The sequence below is a fragment of the Xiphias gladius genome, chromosome 7, assembly GCF_016859285.1.
Source record: "Xiphias gladius isolate SHS-SW01 ecotype Sanya breed wild chromosome 7, ASM1685928v1, whole genome shotgun sequence".
Taxonomy (NCBI): Eukaryota; Metazoa; Chordata; class Actinopteri; order Istiophoriformes; family Xiphiidae; genus Xiphias; species Xiphias gladius.
The window spans coordinates 7,291,034-7,313,126 of record NC_053406.1 but is presented as its reverse complement, the minus strand read 5'-3'; positions in this window follow the sequence as shown (position 1 = coordinate 7,313,126).

The window sequence follows — 22,093 nt, the reverse complement described above, 5'->3', positions numbered from 1 at the left end:
CTCTACATCACTGTCACCCCCCACAAGTCTGTATTTTACAGGTGAAAGATGCCCATAGTACCTAGACTGATTGGTTTTCTCATTATTTGTTAATCGTTTAGCACACAGACAGCTAAGTAATCGTGACTTCATTAGCCGTAGTCCCCACATGAGACTAATGTGAATAGAAAAGGAGAGAACAGCGAGGCAGAGGTGCACTTTGGTACCACTTACATCACTTGCTATAGAACAAACACTGTGTTCAACTATCTTCAAATTGTACTGAGGGTTCCCATCGTGCAGAGTTGAGCATCTCAGTCAGGATTTCTTTATTCTTCCTGTGGAGAGTGGTGAATAGTGATCATGTTGGCTCTCAAAACACATACTGTCTTGGTTCTATTCCCACTGTCTCACTTATAATGAATGCACTGTACAATAGCCAGCACAGAGTGTGCCTTTACCAGCCTGTGTCTTTCCCTTCACAATGAAGCCTGCTCTATGTTTAATGACAGTATATCTTTGCTATTAAAAGTCAGTCAGCAATCCCCCACAATCATTCCTCTTCAGTTCCTAAGAATCTAATGTGATCATATTCAGATGAGTATATGCAAATACAGTATTTCCATCAAGGGGCCCCATATGACATTTTCTTCACTGTATCCATTCTAAGGTTAGTGAACGAATTATCTTATAGGGTTGCCAATGCCCTGTGCAATATGTGTCAGAAAAAAAAAGTGTGTGAATTAAACATATATTAAAATATGGCTTTGACAAGACAGATATGTATTGCTCTCACCCCTCATAAGAAATATCAACCTGAGACATTTTCACTGCTGGGGAAATGGGGGTAGATGAAGCGATCCATTTGAGAAATCGAAAGTTCTTCAAATATCGTTAAAGATGAACACATGAATCATTCATAATGCGAGCCACTCTGAGTATGATGGGTGCCTCATCTCTCCCTCTATCTCCCTCCCTCCCTCTGTCACTAATTCACTTCTTTTGGCCCTACATCTTCTCTGCCTCCTCTTCTCAAGTCTTCACAAAAACGCACACACACACACACACACACACACACACACACACACACACACACACACACACACACACACACACACACACACACACACAGAGAAAGTGGAAGACCATCTCATTTTCCCCTCTTTTCTGTTTTATTTTCAGTTTATTCTCTGATTTATTTATTGCTAAGAAAGTCTCAGCGACTCAGCTAGAGTGACTGTCAGCCATACTGGTACCACAGATTGAGGAAAGTAAATGCTTGATAAATGGCTGCATTCTCCCTCTCCCTCTCTCTCTCTCAATAACAATAGTCGGGCAAACTGCAAAATTGCAGCTCTGTATGTCGCCGAATGTCTTTGAGAAAGTGCTGACCCAGATCAGGTTTCTGATCCAAAATTTAGTCTGCTTTGCATTTGAAGTTTGGTGTTCAACCGACATTGTCCTGCTTCTGGAGTTCCATGTAGTCCACGATGCACATGAATAGAATAACAGCTGTAACGTGATATATAACATAGGACATCCCTGTGTAATAAGCCTTGGAGTGCAGTAGATATGCTTCCCACAATATTCCTAGATCACTCGTAGGTTCCTACTCATGGTTGGTGGAAAAGAAGTGCAAAGTATTTCATTCCCCTTTGAAATTTTAAAGCTTTATTATCTGAGGGTTCTTTTGTTAATTGTTTTTAGTGATTCTGTTTGTTGCCTGAACTCAGGCCTCTCCTGAAAAAGAGATCTTGACAGACTAAATGAAATTACTAAACCCAAGCAATTAAATATTTTTCAAACACTTACATATTAATCCAAACCTGCATCCCACTCGATCCTTTTTAACAAAGTTTTCTAATTTGAAGGTGCCTAAGTGATTTTGTAGCTGCAGGGCTTCTCTGCCAACTACAAGTTACTACACACTCACTTTTTCTCTCGGCTGCATGATATTCGAAGAGGGCCCAAATGTCAACCAGTTTAGTTGCCGTCATGTTCTTTTCACTTCACTGGGTATTATCCGTAGCTAGGTACAGTTTAGCACTGATGGCAGTGCGTACATGGGCATGCTGGTGTGCAGAATCACCAGAAAAATGATTTGAGTACGCAGCAAGAGAAATGTGCTGCCACTCAAAGCCATTCAAAGAAGGACATTTAGATTATGTTATTATCTTATTAACCGTATAATATATATTTTTATACGTTTTGGAAAAAACGCTATTGCACAGTTAGTGTATAACGAGGTCAGTGCCGTCTCGTCATTGTCTAGTCTTAGTCGTGGAAAAAAAGGTAGTTGACGAACATAGTTAGTCATAGTTTTCATTACGAAATTAACACTAGTGTGAAAACGCTTAAAAAAGAAGTACTGATTGAACCCCTTGCTGGGTCACCTTTCTCAGGTCAGCAAGTCTTTTCAAAAGGAGAACAGAAGTTGTGTCTGTGTGCATTGTCACTGAGATTTTTGTTTGTGCAAGTGCTTGTACAGTGTGAGAGAGACCGAGAGTGTTTCAGAGAGATTCGTAAAAAAGACATGTCAGCACGGCCAGTGAGGCAGGCAGAAAGAGACAAAAACGAGAAAACCCAATCTCTAATAGTCATGTTGGAAAATCCTCTGGAGGTTTTTGGAGTAAAAGCGCAGAAAGCTCTAACTCAAGATGGACTGCTATGTTCTAGTTTTGTGAGCACCACTGACTGAGGAGAAATATTGCTGCAAATGCACGTAAATGTTTGATTTATGTCTACATCTGCCAAAGTCCCTCTTACTTTCTCTTCGAGAGTGAGAGGAACTAATGGTAGCCCTTGTATTATTTTTATTCCCTTAAGAGGTCATGATGTAGAGAAAAAAACACATGATCCCACATGGGATCATGCGTGTTAAATTCAATGAGGCAGTGCGTTTTCTGCAATAGACAAAAAATATTCTGAGGATTTGTCCCTTGTTCTCTTTATCATCCCTATATCTTCAGAGAGACCATGTGCACCATGCTAGATTGGTGATGCATGATTCATTATATGGATAGACTCAATCTCTTTTGTACATATGTTATAAGGCTACAGCATGAAACCATGTATTGTCCTCACAATCTGTTTATCTTCTTATCCTCTGAGTTTCTAATGCAGAGCACACAAGAAAATAACATTGACATACACTGATTTAAATGAGATAAAACTTGCAGTATTTACTGTATCTCTCAAATCTTATGCTAGTGTACCAGTGTACAGCACAACTGATTTTCTCTGAAGGTATTTAACTTAAGGATACGACACTTGCGTGATAGTTAACCTTGGTAGTTTACGCGTCAGTGGAGTTACCTTTATGATATGAATTTTTGTCTCATTAAAAATCCAACACAAAAACATTAACATGAAACATTAACTCGTGTCAGGCTCTACCTTAAAGTTTTCTCCATCTTCAAATCTATTAATGTGAACGATGTATTATGTAAAAAGGTCACAATTAGTACAGCGCTCTAAAACGCACCTTGCTTTGCAATGGATAATGTTTTCCATATCCATGTACTTTGACACGACCAAGTGAGCAGATATCGTTATGTTCATGGTCGAAACATTTATTTGTTTGTTGTGTTTGTTGTGTTTATTTGTATGTGTGTTTCTTCCATCACCAGGAGGCAGGCGGTTTATTAGAGCAGCTGGAGTCTGAACGCTCTCTGATGTGGCACTAAACTTTTAATTACAGACTTTCCTGTCCACATGTACTCTATGTGTGTGTGTGTGTGTGTGTGTGTGTGTGTGTGTGTGTGTGTGTGTGTGTGTGTGTGTGTTGGTGAGGGCCTACACAATAGGCATGCAGATTAAGCACGTGTGAGCACTACGCTGCATATGTGTGCCATAACACCATAGTCTGTATCTGTGTGTGTGAAACTTTGGCCTGTAAATGTGTGTGAGTGTGTGTTTCCTCCCACATGGTCCAGGTGGCACGAGGAGGCATCCCTTCTGGCTTCCACTTTGAACACACATACAGACAAGCTCACCCCGGTGGATGACCGCACGTTTCTACGGATGATTCGATTACGTAAGAAAACATTGCAGAGCCCTAACAGTTGGTAAACCCAGATTACGCAGGATTATCATCCCTTTTGCTCCGCCTCCACTGTCCCGCTGTGTCTGTGTGTGTGTTTGTGTGCCGGTGTATAGGGAGAGTGGATGACAGGGGGATGAAGCAGGAGGAGGAGGAGATTGGGGGGAAAGGGGCGATGTGCGTGGGGTTGGGTGGGGTTGATGGTGGTTGGGGGGGGGCAGTTGAATGATGCTGCAAACACCAGAGCCAGATGGGACAGAACCCCTAAGCAGCTTAGAGTCACAGTAATCACGCAGGCTAAGTTGCCATCAATGGTGTATGTGCATGTTTGTGTGTGCGTTGTGTTGATGGGCGTTTGTGCATGTGTATACTACCTTACACATTAGACTGGCAGCGCACAGACGTGTGGTCGTGCACAAATGCTGACATCAGAGAATGTGACAAAGAGAGTGAAGAAGAGATGGAGCAAACATTCACATGCAATCAAGATATTAGAGGAGACAGGGAGAGAGTGGGAGGGAGACGCTGTAAGTGGAGAGCGTGTGGGAAGAGATAATGGATACGAGCAGGTCAAAAAGGTGGTATTATTTCGTCCCCGTGCCAGTGAGATATAACAGAAACAATGCCGTGGGAAATGACACTGTGTATGTCACGCTACACGGATATCTGCCTCGGGGGATCAGGAATCAATAGCCCTCTGTCAAAAGCGATCAGCTTTGAATCCCTGAATAAAATTGATCACTTAGGGTTAACAAAGCAAAATAATATCCACTGACTTTCATGCATTCAGGCGGAACAAACATGATCATACAGTAAGAACCTTTAAAATATGCATAAACGCATAAAGAGCACTCGTGTCTTTTCAAAGAATTTCTGTTGTGTTCCTCTCTGCACAGTGAGAGAGGAGATGGCTTTAAAACTACAGAAAAAAGGCAAACTGTAAAACCCAGGAGAGAAGCTTGCATGAATGTATTTACCTACATGAATATTCAATAATGTGGCTGCAGCACTTCACAAAGGGAAGTAATCACTGATTTATTTATTAGTGTTTTTGACGTGCTATGCAATTATGCCACTGCAGCCAAGCTGTTTGGCTGCTCTCTGCCCTACCCTAAAGCTGTGTGTATGTGTAGGTGTGTTTGTGTGTGTGTGTGAGTTGGCAATGGTTGGGTTTATAGCTCTGTTATTGATTTAAACAGATCAATAGTGATGATTGTTCTGGTGCAGTCATAATAATAGTAATCAATGAGTGATGGATAAATGATATGCATGCTTTCAGCTGTGTGCAAATGACTCACATTGTTTCATTTTTAGCGCCAAACCTCTCCAAAGGAATCAGTCATCATTAGTTTGCGAGCATCTTTGTTCCAATTATTTCATTCAAATGCTAAAATCAGATGCTGTATCTCTCACCTCCCCTTACTTTACTTTCACTGTATCCCCCACTTCTCTCTCTCCGTGACTTTCCCTCTACCCTCTCCAGAGAAGAGGGTGATGGCAGCTAGTCCCACTCTCTGCTCATTGAACATTCAGCTTTGCTTTTGATGGCATTAATTTGAATGTAAATGATGATGTGATGGAAAAGCTTTCTTGGCCACAGTGCAAAATTTCACACAGCGATATCACCACCCGCACTACCCCCTGATGTCTGAGCCGGTCCACAGAGAGGGAGAGAAAAACAACAAAACGCTACAACAGTACAGAGCTATTAATCTCTCTGAAGCCATTAACAGCCGCGGAAAATAATGAAATTACATTGTCACCCAGTGGGTTTAGTCAATGATTTGATCAATAAATGTCTTAATTCTTGTAATTCTAACTCTACGCCAATGGGGCCATTTGTGTCGTGACTCTTAAGGGAGGGGGATGGATCAAACAATGGAGCACATTTTGTGCAAGTGAATTGCCAGTTTTTAATGCAAGATGTTGAGCTAAAGGGAAATGTAAAATTAGGCACAAAGGAGACGAGAAGGCAACAAGACAAGGAATAAATCTGAAAGAGCAAAGTCTATGAAAGGAGGCAAAATGAAAAAAAGGCTAGTTACCATAAAATAAGGCTTAATTGCAAATTGAATTCCTTCGTAAAAGTGGAGGTTGACTTCTTGTCTGTATACAAGCTAAACACAAGAAAAGTCGCTGTGTGGATCCAGTTAAATTGTCGGAAAACGTGCACAGTGGAGGATAAATAAGTTACAGGTGGAGATACTTGCCCACAGTATGGAAGTGTGTCCTCAATTCCAAAAGGATGAGGCTCATCCTTGTATACATTCACAAAAAAGAAAAGAATAGTTATTGCAGTGGCTACGTTCAGATTTTGGTCAGACAAAATGAGTTCAGACTTACGAATGACAGAGATAGGATTTGAAGTAATATAACTATGGATCTGTGCAGCTACTGGTTGAGTCCAGGTTAAGAGATGTGCGCTTCAGCAAACTGAACCTCAAAGATGGCCTCTATTTTAGCTTTGATTCTTCTTTTAATGTACTATAAGTGGGAAACCATGTAGGGCTCGTTTTTGGAAAAAAGGAAAAGTAACCACAAAATACTTCCCCTCTAACCTACATTATGTTTGGCCCTTAATGCCACCTCCTCTCCTCTCGTCTCCTCTCAGGTTTCTCTCTTCCTTCACTCATCTTCATGTCATGTCAATGTGCCATCTCAGTCCATTGTTCCTGCCTAATTCAGCTCTTTCAGTAATGTGCGTCACTTCTCACCCATTCATACAGTAGGTCATCTGTCTTCCTCTTTGCTGTCTTTCTTTCCCAGCCTTTGTCTAGAGAACCCCTTAATCACACGAAAAAATCTTCCTATTCTCCCACCCTCTCTAAATCTACCACAGTTACTAATAAAACTACTACGAACATTAACATGAAGTCACTGTCCAGTGACAGCCATGTATCTCCAAATTTGTCGATTCTGAATTTTCATATCAACTGAAGGATTAACTGGGACGAGACCATTTACCTACTTCTTACCTCTTAAGGTAAATAAACTGTTTTAAAAGTCTATTGAGAAAAAAGGATCGTCACAAAGCTGAAGTCACATCATGATAAAAATACAGTATGTTTTGGAGATTGAGCACATGGCTTTCACAGGAGAGCAATAAGACCTAAGACATTAATTAACCAAATGACAATGAAAAATACAAAAGTCATGTGAAAGTATGCTAGAAAACATTAAAATAAATATATAAAAATAATTTAAAATGCACTGTAAAAACAAGAGGTTAACTCTAGGCCACACAATAAATAGATCCGTGCATTTATACTCTGCTGAGTCTATGTTAGACCCATTTAAGATCATATAGATCCACAATTTATATTTGCCAACATCTACACTCGACCCCTCTCCCACTAATCACTGGACTTTATTAGGCAGCTCCAGCTTTCTTCACGTTCACAGAGGTCTAACATGACGTTCACCATTCCATGTCTTTTACACCATCATTGATTTCCAGTCTCCTCCCAATGTGAGCTTTCGGCCCACTCACCCCTAGCATCATACATCACCCTACATTAGGGCTTCACCTTTTTCATCTCTGCCCTTATATCATTGTATCCTTTACAGACAGCTCTGCCGTGATGGTTCTCTCAGCCCTGCTGATTTTACACTGATGCCTCTATGAATTGCCAGTTATCTTCTCCTGTGAGAAAGACGGTTATACTTTTGGAAATATTTCTCAGTATGGGAGAGGTTTTTAAAGATTTATCAGCCGTTTCGATCATGTGAACATCCGCCTTCCTTGAATCCTCCTCTTTCAACTATATGGCCTGGGCGTAGATGTGTGAATCAGTCAAGATGTCACTTTGATGCTTCTGATTCTGCTCCTCTCTTTTGACTTTCCTTAGATAGAGGTTTTAAGAATCTCACTCTATCTTTTGGAAATCTTATGTGTTCACTGTTCTATCCGGGGCTCTTTGAGACAGGAATAGACTGATGAAGTGTGTGACTGCCTCCACAGTAATTATGTGATGAATGCGTTCATTCTGTGTTTAGCCCCGAGCAGTGAATAGCGCAACTGATTATTTAAGGGTGTGTTCTTTGTGTGTGTATGTGTGCACTTGTAGGAAGACATGAGAATAGATAGACTAAAACAAAGAATCTCAAAGAAAGAGGACAGCGTTTGCTATTAACACTACACGATTCTGCAGAACTCACACCAAACACCGATGTCTCAATAAATAGAATCATAGCAGGATCCAATGTACAAAAAATGTTAGCAACCTGGCACGCCACATGAAAGTCCTGTTAGCCAAAAGGTAGTCCATTTAGTACCACACCCCACCCCACTGTGTCATTTTCAACCATGCATTCAGAAATATTGAGCCAGCTGCCAGTTTGCTATCTCTATGACAACACTATTTCTTTGTGCTTTGAGTGAAACATTAAGGCTAACACATCAAGCCTTCAACATTTAAACCCCCTTAGATGGATGTTAAGCTCCATTAATAATACCATAGTCTTGCTGTCCAGCTCATATGGATTTTCCTTCACAGAGGGGATATAGTGCGAGAGGCAGAAAGTGACAGAGGCAGAGAAATAGAGCTGAAGAGATGGATCATTGAAGGATAATGTACAACAGCTCCCGTATCTAACCCCTGAACAGACCTACATTACTCTAAGCCTCCAAGGGCTGGATTGTAGCAAACATACAGTGTCTGTGTTGTATTTGGAAGACATGGCAGGTAGGAACGTATGAAACATTGCTGGGTAGTTGTGTTTTAGTCTCAGATCCAGCTCTGGGAGCAAGAAGATCTTTATTCCCCTTCCTGATATGCAGTCGTGGAATATAACTAAGTACATTTACTCAGGTGAAATACTTAAGTACCTCAAAGTTACACTAAAGTATTTTTAATTTCATTTTATGGTACATTTTATGCTACTTCAGAGTAGCAGGTTGTCCAATAATCGAAGGGTTGGCAGTTATCCATTAGCTACACTAACGCCTTGCATGGTAGCTTGCTGCCATACGTGTGTGTGTGAATGGGTGAATGACAGGCAAATTGTAAAGCGCTTTGAAATAAAGGCACTATATAAAAGCAGTCAATATACCCTTTACTTCAATTCCATTGCATCATGTTGGAATGCATTGTACTTTTTAGTCCACTACATTTACCTAACATTATTATTTTGCAGATTAAAATTTTAAATACAAACATATGATGACTTCATAAAACAGGATCCATTGCCATAGATCAAACCAACCAACAGTTACGGCAAAATTAATGTGTGACACAGGGCCCCACTTAAAGACAGGGCCCCAGGGTTAGGTAATAATACAGGAGTCACTATAAGGCCCATATCATTTTAGTTTAGATTGGTGTCGCTGTCCAATGAAAACAACATATTTCCAGTTTTGGGTATTTTGAAGATAAATTGGAGGATTAAGTGTTTCTTAATGGGCTGAGAAAATTCTCTTTCTTCTGAAGTAAAAAAAAAATGCTGCAAATGTTAGAAAACTGAAAACAAAGCTTGAGTTGACATTTAGATGATGCATGGTTTTCATTGGACAGTGACACTGGGCTTTAGTGGTTTATAATACCCAACAATTGCATTACCCAACAAGTGCAATTTATCAAAGGACAAAGTAACTGCCACAAAGTTAACAATCAGTTAAAATGCTACTTAAACATTAATGCGTCGGTAGTAATCTAATGTATGAGATTATATCACGGGCAGGAGCCATTCCATGGCATAGAGTACTTTGACTTCAAAACATTTTACTGGTAATACTGCACCTTTTTTTTTTACACTGGTGTATTGGTACTTTTACTGAAGTAAAGTATATAATTTAAAAAGGCTCTCATACGGTATGTATACAAGACTCCCTTCACCGCACTTACACACAAACATAGACACACGCATACACACTCAGTGCGACTCTCAGGCCAAGAAGTAGCATACTGCCTGTCAGTCAGGCCCTGAGGAATCTCAGCGGACTTTCTCACACATTGAGACGTGCAGAAAAGATCAATGGGCTTGCGTTTAGCAAGCAACATACCCCCACCCCCCCACACACACACACACAAGCACACACCTCCACCCCACCGCCCACGCCCCATCCCCAGCACCAAGTCTCTGACCTGTACCTCGACAGGCAACGTGGCGAAGGTATTGATTTCCACATACTAACGCAGCCTTCATGAAAAGCCCTAAGCAGCAGAGGAGAAGAGAGGGAATGAAGGAGAGGAGGAAGGGAAGAAAAGGAGTGAGCTGGAGAAGATAAGAGGAGATAGAGAGGTGGAGGAGGAGGGCAGGAGGAAGGAGTTTAAAGCAATGCCTGCTGCCTATGATACTGTGCTTCATGCTCAAAAAGATTCACGTGTCAGATATAAGCAAGGCCTAAACTTCAGTACATGCTCTGGCTTTTGAAATGTTAAAAGCCGTATGAAGAGCTTGAACTGTACTTGCTTTAGTTGTATGATATGGTGAGACATGCATGGATCTCATAGTCTTCTGAGGAGGTGGGGGATGGTAGTTTCCAGTGGTAACAAAGCTTACAGTATGGACACGATCTTAATGGTCAATATTTGGCACAGAATATGATTTCGACATAAGGTTTTTTTTTTTCTTTTTTGCCATTTTACCAACTTTTCCTCCCAGTCTTGTCTGCCCTGTGGTTCTACAGTCTCTTTTTGCATGAGGAGGGTGTAGATAGATACTGATGGAGTTGGACACATACAGAATCAGCAGGTGTTTATTTTCATTTACCAGGAAGGAGCTCACAGAAGGGATGCTCTCTAATGTGCACAAACCAGGGAACACGCCTCTTTCTGAGCGTGGAACACACTGAAGATATGGATTAGACAGTGGAGCAGTGTGTTATGCTGCAGGGTTACGGGTTATGGCAAGGCTTCTCAAATTGTTAACATTCTCTTCCTCTATTGTACATGCATCTCTTACGCAGGAAAACATGATACTCTCCTCAATATGATGCTGTAACGCCATTTGATTTGATAACATGGCACCCTCTCATTTACTACAGTCAAGTAAAGACCGTGGCTGAGAAGTAAGCTGTTATGTAATCAGTATTTGACACTGGCCTGGTGTGGATATAAGAGAAATGTAGTCGTGTTGTGATGTTTAAAACATTATTGTGTTTGGAGGTGGAGTGGATCTGTCTGCTATGCCTAATGGGCAGCACATGCGGCTCCTCATTCATCAGCTGTTACTCTCTTCTGCTTTCCTTCCCTTGCGCTGTCTTTCACACGCTTTTTTTCCCTGTCATGCACACACTCATTTTTACTCATTTTCTCTTACAATTGCAAACTCTCTCTTTGTGGTGGAGTAGGAGGCGTGTTTGCCGGCCATATGGCAGTGCCAGGGGCCTCTGGAGCAGATGTGCTCAGTATTGGGGCTCTGCTCCATCTAGCTCATGCATACACACGCATGCACGCGTGCACACACAGACACAAGAGCACAAATGCGGAGGCTTACGCAGTGCCTTTTACCGAGGAAGAGGTCACTGACTGACAACAGCATTATCTAACTCCCAAACTGCTGGCTACAGGGGCGACAAGAGCTTCAATGAGGAACCTCTGAGTTCTCAGTGGGAATTCATATTAAAGTCAGTGATTGCCTGTAGTAGTGCTGTGTTTCTAGCTTGAAGCTGTGATTCCTGGTATATTTTACAGTACATATCAATTACGAAACATAACTTGAAGAGTATTTAACCATCTATGCATAAAAAACGCAAAAAATGGAAACCCATTCATACGTATATGTGATGCGACCCATGCACATCCCTGCAAAATATATTACCTTTGTGATGCTTATGGGTCAACAGGATGTCACACTTTGTCAAAGGTTTTGTGTCATTATAAATAAATGTCAGCTTCGACCTTTTCCACTCAGACTTTTTTACGTATGGGTCTACTGAAAGCTGGTCAGCTGTTCAAAGAGTTGCTGTTGACTGATCAGAGTCTAAGAAAACTTCTCAGTGATCAGATTTTGGTGCTTTTGACTTCCTCATTTCTTTGCTGTCTGGGAAAGAGCCCTCGTTGCCTGAAGAGCGCCAACTCAGCGTTTTTGTGTAGACTTTTTCAGGGCTGTTTTTTGCTGAATAGTAGAAGAACGATGGAGGTGTGTGTGTGTGTGTGTGTGTGTATGTGTGTTACAGTACAGTTAAGGTTCCTCTGAATGAAATGGCAAGTAAATTTGAGCAGTGTGCAGAATGAGAACGTAGGCTGGTTCTTAGTGTTTGCTGAGCCAGCGTTTGACCTACATCAAACATCCAAAAGCAGAATAAGTTAGAAAGCATCACCATACTGGTCAACACCTAGGCGCAAGCTCACATCCAAGGGATTGTGCAAAAAAGACCAGAACTCTCCACGCAGAAGCACTTTTTTTCAGTTTTTCCCAAATTAATATTTCAAATGTACTTTAGTTCATTATTTACATCTGATTAGTAGAAGTAGATGAGAGCAGGTTGAGACAGAAATCAAAGCAGAATGAAGCAGTGCATTAATGATTGGTGTATGGTGTGTTCTTGAATGTCACTGATGTTGTTTGGTGTCCATATAAGGGCATTTCCATTTGGACGCATCAGCTCTGACATAATACCATACACTAACATCTCTTGTAACAAAGGGTATACATAGAATTACATGTAAACTCATTTTGTGAAGCAAGTAGGAGGATGCTATTATTGGAAATCCTCATGTATTGCCACTCATGTAATGAAATTGTATGATATGGTCGGAGTTCTCATATGACTTCCCTTATGTGTGTATTTACCTCTGCACCATGCTACCCATATGTCGGTGCACTATTCATCTTAGTGCTTGTTTACATAAAACTGGAAATGGGAAATGTCTATTTTGGAAAAAAAATCCATGTCAGCCCATCCCCTCCTCTGTTCCTAGATCAACTGAAAAAAAATAATCAAAGGATGACTGTGCTGATCTATAAATGGTGTCACTAAATCAGACAGCAGAGAAAAGAAAAAAGGATTTTTAAATGAGATTCAAAAGGCTTTTTGAAGGGAATCAATAGTTGTTGTTATTTCTTCTCTAAATAACAACACACATCACTTGACTGCTCGTATGTCATGGTGGAGTCAGCTGAGAGCAGCTGTCCACAGAGAGATCACAAACCTTTGTGACACTGGGGGCAAAAAAGTTCAGGGCAAGCATTTGTGTATGTGTGTGTCTGTGTGTCTGTGTGTGTGAGACAGCTGGTGAAGTGCAGTCACTGTGTTCTCAGTCCTTTCAAATATAGCACCAGTTTGTCGAGACGGATCTTACAAATAAAGTGTGTAAATATGTGTGTAAGAATGTTTTATGTCTTAGTTTAAAATTCAAAGAAGAGCAAAGCACACTACAGGTTATGCTCAATAGAACAAAAAATATTTAATAGGGGCATCACACAAATAGCCCTAGACAGACTTAGTCAAATTTGCGGTCACAACAACAGCAATGTGAGTGTGGAGCAGGGTGTTCATATAAAAGAGAACATCACTTTCAGTGAAAACAGTGATAATAGTAAAGGTCCAGCTTTAATACTCCTACTAAACCTATTTTCTCCAGTACTTCTCTCAACTTTGTATCTATTAAAGTAAAGACATATTTAATATCTAAAACACAAATGCAGTATTTCTCTTAAATGAATCCAATTAAAAATATCTGAAATCAACCGTAGTGCAGGACTCTACCCCGCCACAGCCTCAGCCTCACTCTCTGCTTCCCTCTGATAGTACACATCAGTGGCACTGAGCTGAATGAGGGTTCATCCTGAAGGTGAGCCACACAGGGACTCAAACAGACGATAAATCATCACAGGGCCCTTATTGCAGGAGAACTGTACTGACCAAATCACCTGCAGAAGCGCTTCTGTTCCCAAATAGCCCGGCCAGTGTTGGCGGGCTTAAAATCACTGTCTTTATTTGAAGATCACTGTAGAGAGAGAGAGAGAGAGGAAGAAAGAGCGAGAGAGAGGGAGAGATAAAACCAGGCAGACTGAGAGGGGAAAGAAACAAAGAAAAGTACAAAGAAGGGTCAGTCATTGTAGAGAGAGAGAGAGAGCAATCTCTGCCTACAAGCCAATTACCAACTAAGGGGCATCAGACAAGGTTACCTTAGGCTAAATGCTAGTTCCAGGAATAGCCCTCTAGTATTATCAGCTACCTGGTGCTGTGAGGCTCTCGCTGGCTGACTGAGAAGCTTAGTCTGTATTTGTGTTAACCTGTGCCATGCAGACAGTGGAAAGAGTGCCAGGAGTCTGGCCGTACCTGCGGACATGCAGCACAGAGAAGGAAACAGCGCCACCTTTCTGCAACAGTTTCTGCAACATCTGCAGAAAACTTTAAGATAATATTTTTGGACTAGTTTAATGGGGAAGTTACCAAGCCAGTCTACATTGGGGTAGTTTTGATTTATTTAAGGGTAAGAGATCTAATGCAGTTTATGCAATTAAAACAATGTCTGTGTATTACCTTGTTACTCTTTTCCAAGTCAACTGAAGGCACTTCGTCGTGGGAGTGCAGCAAATTTTACACCCTTGATCTTGCTAACTCTCTATGCTAGCTATACCTACATACATAGATACATGGAGATGCGGTTCATTTGGATGTCTTTGGCAGAACCAGGCTGTTGTCACCCAGTTAAAAGAGACTTGGGAAAGGCAGCTGCCAAACAGCAAAACAGATCCCCTTGCCAATCATGTCATCTTACTGGGAGATCAGTGTGCTTGCCAGGATGTTAGATTTACGTGCAGACACTGTGACAGGTTTGCCAAACTTGCATGTCTGCCAGGGAATGGAGTTACTACACACAGAGGAGGTATGAAGGCTGTGAGGTGTCTGGTGGCTGACAGGAACAGAGTCTTTTTCTGTGGGGAAACCCAGGTCTGGTTTCTCAGCTGTCATGTGAAACAAAATACAGGGCAACATGTGCTGGCAATTTGTTTTTTTGTGTGTTTTTTTTCTTTTTGCTCTATGCAGTATGACAAAGGATGGGAGCAATGTTTTAGATTAGAGCTCTATATGATATCTGTGCTTAGTGTACTCCACTGAAGTTGGTACTTGATGTTTCTGGTCATTGTGTGTGTGTGTGTGTGTGTGTGTGTGTGTGTGTGTGTGTGTGTGTGTGTGTGTGTGTGTGTGTGGGTGTGTAGTTGTGTCCAGGGCTGCATGTGCAGAGCCATCTGTTTGCTGCTTTAGCAGTAGTCTTCCAGTGCCCAGGCTTATCTGTGCACGAGGGCAGTGGCCTACTTCAACCTTCTGCTCGCTCAGTGCACAGCAGCCGAACACAGTAGTTTGGCTGATCACCCGTCAGCTTGTTCACAGTAACTTTCCCCCAGTTCATTTGCATTAGCAATTAGTCTTGGGCTTCTGACTCAAAAAAGAAAATATTCCTCATTTCATTTCATTTCAAAATAAAATTTATTTTTTACTTTTTGGGAACCGTAATTTGTGAACCTTCCAATTATGTTCCTACAATATATTAATACAGTACATAAAATTTGCCGCACAACTTCAGTTGCATCCTTGACTTGTGCATTTCTGTTTAACCAAACTATATTGCTCAAAGTGTGGTTTCTTATAAGATGTTTTGGAAAAAAAAAAACTGGGTTTGGACAACATTTAAAGTTTGAGTATTCGATGGTAATCACACATGAATTTACAGCTGTCAGCTTCATCATCTCAAACAAGCTGTCTCGTGAGGAATAAGTGGGGACGTGCTGCTACTCAAGTGATGTACGCTTGTTTGTGTACAGCATAAAACCAGACTAGAAGAATTGTATATTATTTAGGTAATCTAACTAAGAGGTGGAAAAACTTATTATCTGGTTTGTTATCATCACAAGTCATCACAGTATTCTTTAAAAGAGCATGAACCACATTTTCTTTGAAACATCCATAGGCTTCTAACCTGTTAATTTAATGTCTTTGCATTAAAATTCAGAGTAATCTAGTCAATGTTTAGCTAAAATGAGAATTAACTCTAGTGACTCTCCATTCATGATTGTGAGACTGTTTGTAAGTGAGGCTGTGAGCAAATAGAGTGACCGATGCTACATGCCATAGCTTGTAAGTGGGCTATGAGGCCTTGCATTTATAGTAGTGGTACATGAGGTGCGCAGTAAGCTGGACTAGTCAGACTCACTACAGTTTACAGGAGAGAATTAAGCTATGTAGGTTAGTCAGTGGGCCCTGTTTAGGAGTTGGCTGTTGTGGCTAATAGGTCACCTAGGATGGGCAGGGCAGGGATGAAGGGGAGGATGAGCAAGAGATTTTTAAGGCTCTTTCATTGGATGAAGGTTGGGTGGATGGTTTGAGGAGGGAAAATGGAGGAAAGGACAGACAAGCAAAGGAAAGAGAGCAAAGGAAATTAAAGCAAAGAAAAGTACAGGAAAGGAAAGGAAAGGAAAGGAAAGGAAAGATTAAATGGGCAAGGTCACGTGAGCAAACAAACCTCTGGCATACGTTAAATTGAAATTATCTTCTGTGTTCCCTTTGACCTACCAAAATATCTAGACCAGGGTGTGTGACTTTACACAAATAGGAGGAAACAACTGAGGTTTCCAAACCAGAGTTTAACCTGAGGAAGTACCAAGTCTTTCATATATCAGTTCATGTACCAAATTGTTGTCAAATTGTTATTATAATAAAATATGCACAACCTTCGAACTAGCACAGTGCATGCAGGCAGAAGCTGAAGAATTTTTTTTCTTATTTCGTTCACGCGGTTCTGTTGTAAGCAATGTTTGCTCTGTACACTGTAGACAGGTCCAACATTTGCTTCTTTGTGAAATATGAATGAGGACCTTTTATAATGTGGCCCCTATGGACTACGGTTATAAACAAGCCTGTCCTAAAGGTTAAGTTTGTTTACTCTGATGTTTAACATTCTCATGCAGGCTTTTCCAGAGGAAGTGAGTGTAAGGTTTATTAAAATCAGATGCAGCTTGAGCAGCTGACAAAAACATTATATGTAAGATTATATGTCATATGAAGCACCAACAGCTTGGCAGGAAGACAGACTGCATAGCTTGTTTCACAAGCTTAATGATCTTTATTTGGGAAAATGCGCTTATCCTTTTTTTTTTTTGTAAAAGAGTTAGTTGAGAAGACTGATACCACTCTCACTACCACTAAAGAATAGAAAGAGGGGAAACAGCTAGCAAGGCTCTATCCAAAGCGAATTAAGTCCACCTATAAACACATCTGAAAACTCACTGATTGACACGTTGTATCTTGTTTGTTTAATCTTTATAAAAACTGAAATGTAAAAATAAGAAGTTGCGTTCTTGTTCAGGCACACTGACTTCCTGTGGAGACTCCACCAAGTAAAGTGCCTGATCAAGAAAAAGTCTAACTTGCCAAAATTGTTGTCTTTACACTTTTTTTTTTTTTTTTTTGGATTAAGGCCAATGAGATGTGACATGTAGGAAGATTTTTATTATTATTTTTTTAACCTTTGGACAGAGCTGGGCTAGGTGTTTACCCGTTGCCAGTCTTTATACTAACCTAAGCTAACCGTCTCCTGGTTATAGCTTCATACGTAATGGATAAATATGTGAGTGGTATCAATTTTCTCATTTAACTCTTGGAAAGAAAGTGAATTTCCCAAAATGTCTTGTCCATGGACATATTTTAAAATTTAAATAAGCGTGCCAAACTACTCGGAAACCATTAGAAAGGATTTATAGAAATTCCTTGTCAAACACCATTAAAGCTAACAAAGCACACCCTTTCAGGATGAAAAAAAAGTTGGTTTGTGACTTTATTTTTACCTCAGCAGTGCCTTGAGCATGGTGCTTGATGAGTTGCTATTGAGCAGCTGGGTACACAACTATGCCACCTGAGTTTCACACGGATGTCTTTGCCCGCCTGATGGTTCACCCTGGTGCCTGACGGGCAGTGGCAACATCACAAGATCCACTGCATACACGAACACAGCTCGTCATGAAGCCCCTGGGTCTTTCTGCGAGAGACACAGAGCTCAATTTGTGCGTGGGCACAGGTGTCGGTGCACATGAATCCACGTGTAGGTGTGTTCATGCTTGTGTTTAATTTCGTGGTATTACAATTTTTTTGTCCTTGCGGTCGATTCACTTCTAGTGTGGAGGTGAAAAAACTAAAGCAGTCGCAACTGAGCATGATTTTATGCTCAATCTCTCATTGCTCCCTCTTACTCTTCTCCTTCTCACTCTCGTAGAAAATGACAATAGGTGGACATCACGCATGAAACTTACCGACTGTGTTATTTTTTTTCCAGCTTAACGTGAATATTGGAGGTGTGTCATGGAAAATGAGGTTCAAACCTAAAAACAGATTTTTAGATTAATAGATATGGTGTAAATTTGAGGCAAAAGTTGAGCAATTCAGACATTCACTGCTGCCTGCAAAGAGGAAGAAACGTGGCTTAGTGTCTGATTAAAGAGGATTTATTTTACTTTTATATATGTATTAATGTGTGTCCTGTTGTCTCTCTTAGGTTGGACTTTTAGCACCATCATCAATCATTTCACTTAAACAGTATGTGTGTGTGTGTGTGTGTGTGTCTGTGTCTCTCTGTGTGTCCCAGTTCACCCACTGAAGCTGTGCCAGGGGCTCATCACATCACAGCATCAGGGGCATCTGTTTGAAACTGAAATAAAAGTAAAGCCTATGAATAAAAGAGCCACATGAATAAAAACACAGGATGCAAATGACTTGCCAAGCAAGGATTGTCTGTGTGTGTGTGTGTGTGTGTGTGTGTGTGTGTGTGTGTGTGTGTGTGTGTGTGTGTGTGTGTGTGTGTGTGAAAGAGAGAGAGAGAGAGGGTAAGAGAGAGTCTTAGAGTGAGTGATAGAGTGAAAGTGTTGTATTCACCCTGCATTTGTTCTCCATCCCATCAGGGCTGTACCTCAGCTTGACTGACTGAGTAAGCACACACACACAGACACACACACACACACACACACACACACACACACACACACACACACACAAAGATTTCCATGCTCTCTGAGGTGTATGGTTTTCTCATGCATTAATCAACAGCAGTTTTGACACTCGGCTGCTGAATGAGTGGAGAGAGCTGTTTTAACGGAGCCACGCTGTTGGTTCTCTCCTTCACTCCACAAGCACTGCCTGGGGTGACTTTATCAATTAGGCCTCTCTGGAAACAACAGCATCCTGCCCCTTTCTTTTATCCTCCCCTTTTCTTGTCTTCTTTTGATTTTCTTCCTCTCTGTAGCTCCCTGTCTGACTCCTGTCCCTCCCTTCTCCCTTCTTGGTGCATCTTTCTCTTGTGCCTCTCTGTTCCTCCTTGTCTATTACTGCTCAAACATTCTGCCCACCCATCACACCCCTTTGATAATTTCTTGTCTTTTTCTCATCTCTACTATGTCTTTTGTTACTTCCTTCGTCATTTTTTTGCCATTACTTTGTCATTTCATTCGTCTCTAGTATATGATTAATGGTCAACGGTTAAAAGACCTTTCAATGAAAATGGCATCATAAGCAAACAGAATAATGTATATATGTATATATAAATAAGGATGTGAAAATTTCCCTTTAAACCTTTTTCTCATGTGCACCCCCATTGACTTTGTTGGGATTTACATAGTTAAACCGTTTCAGGTGGTCCTCATGTCTTGTCTTATCATGAATTGAAAGCCAAACATAATGCTTTTATTTTGCACAAAGCCTTTTCAATATTTTTGTCATTTTGTTACTGGTAAACACATAAAAAAATGAAAAAGACAACAGGAGACGATACATTGCTGTTTATAAGTGGGGAAAAAAAGCTTCCCATTTACCTGCAAAGATTATGGTTTATAATCCAGTCACAGACAGGCAGTGCCCATTTTATCTGTTCCCAAAACCACCAGGACGCTCCTGTATGTGAATGTGTGCAGCTCACAGATAAACTGATAACTTGCCAGTTAACTTAATATTGCAAAGTGTGTCAACAGTGAAGTGTTAATTTTGCTGAATAGCTGTTATAGTCAACATATTTTTGCTGATTTAAATCATATGACATTTTAGTCCATGGGCTATTGACTAAATTGAATCAGTGTTATTTGACCAAATTATCTTTAAGTTTCTGTCAAAAGAGGATGTAAAAGTTGTGGAAATAACATCCCACAGTAACGTAATAAAGGTGACAATGCAGCAATTTATCTGCAACAGGTATACATAGCTGTGGGCAGCAGATGGTCAGCATCAGGGAGACCAAGCGTAGTGTGTTTTTGCTATTTCCTGTCAGGCTGGTTGGGTCATGCTGAGCTGTGCCTCGGGGCAGCTCAGGGCTGAAAGTGAGAGGAAGACGGAACAAGATGTTTGTTGACAGACAAATGGAGAGACTTAGATGATAAACCCAGTGAGATGGACAGCTCATTAACAGCACACCAAGAAGACTGCAGAACTCTGTGCTACATTCAGCCTTGTGCAAGAACAGTACAGAAACAAAACAGAGGAAATAAAGTAATAAAGTAACAATGACCGTATCAAAACCTGGCCTGTCTTTGACACTACAGCGGAAGCTGCTTCTAGTGATCACGTACGTCCGGGTCAAATCGATAACTAGGATGATGATTAAGATGATTATTATAACCGAGGAAAGTATCACGTTAAGCATTGTGGCAGTCAAAAAACCTTGTACAAAAAGTTAGAAGAGAGCCAGTGCATATAGCAGCTTGCAGTAGTAGGCCATTTTTCCACATGTTGTCATGTATGAAAAGACCCAAAATGAACACTGTAAGGGGACTACTTGATACCCACAAGCAAATTATTTAAACAGCATTTGGATACGAATGATCCTGTCTATCCTATCTAGGTGGCCACATTTGACAATGAGTGGCTCACCGTTCATCCCTCTCATATCAAACCCTTTACAGTATGCATTCTGGAAGAGCATGTGTCCAGAGGTGTAGTGCTATTTGTTTAAGTACCAGGGTATACCTATGATGTGCATCCATTCTGAGAAAAAGGTGCAGTGCAGGCAGAGGTCAAGCTCATCTCGGCCATGAAAACGTAGCAAAGCAAGCTTTCATTTCCTGCAGGCATTGTGGATGCAGCCGTCCAAGTTTAATAGGCTGGCTCTCTAACGTTTCTTTGCCAATGCATCCCAAATAAATAAACCTCCAGAAGTGTGAATGATGAATGAAAGGGTGTTTTGCCGCCTTTTCATCTTTACTAGTTAATGTTAGCTAAGTAGAAAAAATTAAATAAATTCACTGTGCTGCTCAAAGGCTACCGGGATCTTTTAAGGTGGAATGTTTTCTTGCATATTGCTCACTGCATGGGTTGTCGTTGTGAATCAATCAGTACTTTAAAAATCAATATGACAACTTTTACCATTCCATTTGTTTTTTATTATCTCTCTTGTATCATATGAAAATAAATTAGATATGTATATATGTATGAAATAAAAATGTATACGTATGTATAAAAATGTTTATGAATTTCAGCTGGATTATTTTACTTTAATATTTTAATTCCTCATTTGGAGAAACAAAGTGGTTTAGCATTGTGCTGTTGCGCTCTGGCAGCACTACACCTATTCAAGTGTCTACCGGACACGCTTCATGAGCGGAGCTGAAGAGCTGGCGTAAAAAACTTCGGCAGAGGTGTGTGCAACAATGAGGCAATGGCAAGCAATGGCTCTGTTCAGTTGGTGAGTGGTCGAGCCATTCAAGTCGCTGTCATTTACATGTGTCCCTAAAGGGCTACCACACATGTCACCGCTGACATACACTGATGAGTCTGAATGTGTGTGCATGGTAGTGGGTGGTGTTTCATGTGTGTGTCTGTAACTCACGAGGGCATGTGTGCATATTGCACACTGTATGTACTTTATATGTACATATGTGTGTGTGTTTGTGGTCTTGTTTGTGATTTTGTGTGTGTGTGTGTGTGTGTGTGTGTGTGTGTGTGTGTGTGTGTTCATGTGTTCGTCTTTGGTCTTGGGAGCTTACAGGCTCTGTGCTCAGAGGTTTCCTAATCCAGTGTTTTGAAATGAGCCCGCCAGCTGTTGTGGGCTTGAGAGACTGTTGCCTTGGAGGAGGCTTAGAGACGATAAGATGCTCCTTCTATCTTCATTCCTTTAGGGCCTTTCTTTCTTTTTCGTTCGTTCTTTCTTT